Below are 3094 nucleotides of genomic sequence, written 5' to 3' on the forward strand. Positions count from 1 at the left end.
CCCTAAAATTCCAGCTCACATAAGGAACTATTTTTTATGTTCAAAAAGGTACCCATAGAACACAGCGAAGACCAAAAATCTCAGGTGCAGTAGTTTCCAGAAAAAAACCAAAACACTATATTACTCAAGTTCACACCTGAGTAATTTACTTATGGCTAACACAAATATATACACATTGAAAGGGTTCACGTGGGAATGGTTGACGAAAAATAATTAATCAAAATAATGAAAATCTCAAACAAATGTGATATTGTGGTACCACACACCATGTACCTAGGCTGGAAAGTGTGAGGGACTGTGGTTGAAATGTGAACTCACTAGTAAATGCCTGGTGTTTGAATCATGTGTGTGTGTGTGTTTTCCAGGAACCTGGTTTTATTTTTTGCTTTACAGTATTTTGGCATAATAATAATTATTATTATGGCATTTGTTAAGCATCCTCTCAGGGTCGCACCTGGAGAGTTTCCAGTACTCTACTATATTCGGCTATGGGAGGGAGAGTCAAGCGGAGGCCTATCCATTCCATTCCTAACCTGGGCAGTGGCTAGCGAGTGGAAGGCAATCTGCTACAAGTCAAAACTCACCTGTGCTGGGCAGCAGTGGCATGGGAGAGAGTCGAGGGTGGAGACTTGAGTTTACTGTGCATAAGGCAGCAATGGTAAACCACTTCTGTATTTTTACCAAGAAAACTCTATGGATACACTACCAAAATGAGTGCAGATGGAGAGTGGGGCCTTCTGGGAGAAATGTGTGGTGTCGCTATGGGTCAGAAACGACTCGACAGCATAAGACAAGACAAATTTGTTAAGCACTTACTATGTGCCAAGCACTTTTCTACGCACTGGGGTAGATACGAGGTAATCAGGTTGTCCCACATGGGGCTCCAAGTCTTAATCATTCATTCATTCATTCAATCGTATTTATTGGGCCCTTACTGTGTGTAGAGCACTGTATTAAGCGCTTGGTAATTCCCACCTGCTGTCCACAGATCAATGGGGTCTGTCACTGGAATAAGTGCCCTAAATCCCACATTCCTAGGGACATTCCTGACTTGTTGTGGTAAAACAACTTAAGTGCCTTTTCTATTGGTGGTAGGTAACCTTTCCCTGTTCCCCAACCTTCAAACCTATGTAAATAAACAGCCCCATCTTGGTGTCTTGAATTAAGAAATAGCAGCAGCAACCCTGGTGTATGAAAAAAATCCTACCAAAGGATACAACACTAACTCAGATGGGAAAAGAGGTGAGGAAATGTAGGCTGCGCTACTTTTGCGGGTTCACTGGAGAGTGTCCTTCAGCTCTCATAATCAACCAACTGCTAAACCCTGCTGATTCCTCCTCCAAAATATCCACTTCCTCTTGCCCAAACAGCCAGCACCTTGCTCAATAGACTAGAGAGACTGGGGTACATGTAATGCGGTGGGAATTTCCTGAATTAAAAAAAGTTACAGTGGAGAAAAATTAGCTCTCATTTTTTAAGTAGATATTTAAATTGCCCAAGGTGTAATAGACCAAAAATTGTTCAAAAACAGCAGAGTTCATAAAAAGAGCCCTTGAGAAAGTGAAAAAAGAGTTAAGAAGAAAAAGAGGTGATTGGAGCAATTCAACTAAAATTGGAAGTCAGAAAGATCAATTGGGATAATGAGATCCAATGTGTGTCTTTTGATGTGTGTAAGAAAGAACTGTGTGTTCGAGCAAGTTTAAAGAATCCATGAATTGTAAAAATCAATCAAAATGCCTGTAAGACATGGGAAACAACAACTAGCCATTGAAACAAGCTTAGTATACCTTCTGGTCACCATTTAACTCATCTGGTAGTATTGCTGACTGTAGTTCAAGGATGCACACCACTTGTGCTATGGAAATAGCAATGAAGCATTTGGCGTTGAAGAAGCACATGGATTTCTGAGCCCATCAATATTGGTTGTGACACTGGGGGAAGCTCAGATATTCATTTAGTTATCCAAGTGTATTTTAAAATCAAAGGTTATCCTTTATACCAGCTTGTGTGTTGGAAAATAGGAAGCGAATTAGCGGCTTATTTTTAGAGTAGAGCAATTAGCTGACAGTTAGTGCATTTGATCAGAACACTGGTTTTGACTGGATGCAAAACGAATCAGCTTTGTAATCGAATCAGATGAAAAACAGCCTCACAAGAGAATGGCACTTGCATAATTGTGCATGATATTTGGGGGTCCAAAAGTCAGATTAAGGTTATGTATCAGGAATGGGTAAAATATATCTCAAGGGACAGATACAGCTCAGTGGATGATTCGACCTGAGGAAAATAATGATAGTGAAACCGTTATTCATGGCATTGGATTTCAGGTTATACATATATATATATATATATAATTTAGGGTACATTTTTTAATGTTTGGGGTAAAATAAATGCACATTTCAAAATTTAAGAAATTTTAAAAATAATTTGGATCTTATTTTAGCTTTAAAAGAATTTTCCAGTCCAAGAAATTTCTGCCAAAGAGGTTTGGGAAATGGGTAATGTTAATGTCACTAGGCTGGTGATGTGTAGGGGTGATGCAGGAGTTTGTTGGAAGAAACAACATTCTATTGGTAGAATCTGCTGCATTTGGGACTCCCCAGATGAGAGTCTTATCAGGAGGGAAGATCAAGGTAGATCAGGAGACTCTTCACCAGATACAGTAGAATTCTATAGCAGTACTATCTTGGGCCCCCTGGTTCCCCTGAGGGAAGGTCCTGTTGGCTCAGTCTCTGAGGAGTGGCTCCACATGGGGGGAAAAGAGGGAAAAATATGAGGTAGGTCAGGACAACCCAGAGTGGAGGGAGGAAAGGAAAAAGAGCAAGAAGTGGGGAATAGGGAGCAACAGAAATGTAGAGTTTCAGGGAGTTCTGCACACAGAGAAAAAAAAACTGAGTTTTAAAAATTTAAGCTGAGTTTTTTTTAAAAAACAAACAGGATATATTGCAAGGTCAAAGCAGATGAAACCTGAAAAATCTCTATCGCAGCCATGATTATTACCAAGTGTGGGTCAAAGAAAACACCAGTGTCAAAAACCTCACTGATGTAAAAGTGAACGCATTGACACTAATGAAATTGATGTGACAAGGTTTGA

The 3094-nt window shown here is 39.9% G+C and overlaps 1 non-coding gene across 1 annotated transcript; it reads left to right on the forward strand.

Annotated features, from left to right (window-relative positions):
• The first annotated feature begins 436 nt into the window (after nt 1-436).
• LOC119949061 lies at nt 437-574 on the forward strand. The gene has a single exon (XR_005457157.1). It is a non-coding gene; the product is annotated as a small nucleolar RNA SNORA7 (small nucleolar RNA).
• The last annotated feature ends 2520 nt before the right edge of the window (nt 575-3094 follow it).

Source organism: Tachyglossus aculeatus, chromosome X3, assembly GCF_015852505.1.
Source record: "Tachyglossus aculeatus isolate mTacAcu1 chromosome X3, mTacAcu1.pri, whole genome shotgun sequence".
Taxonomy (NCBI): Eukaryota; Metazoa; Chordata; class Mammalia; order Monotremata; family Tachyglossidae; genus Tachyglossus; species Tachyglossus aculeatus.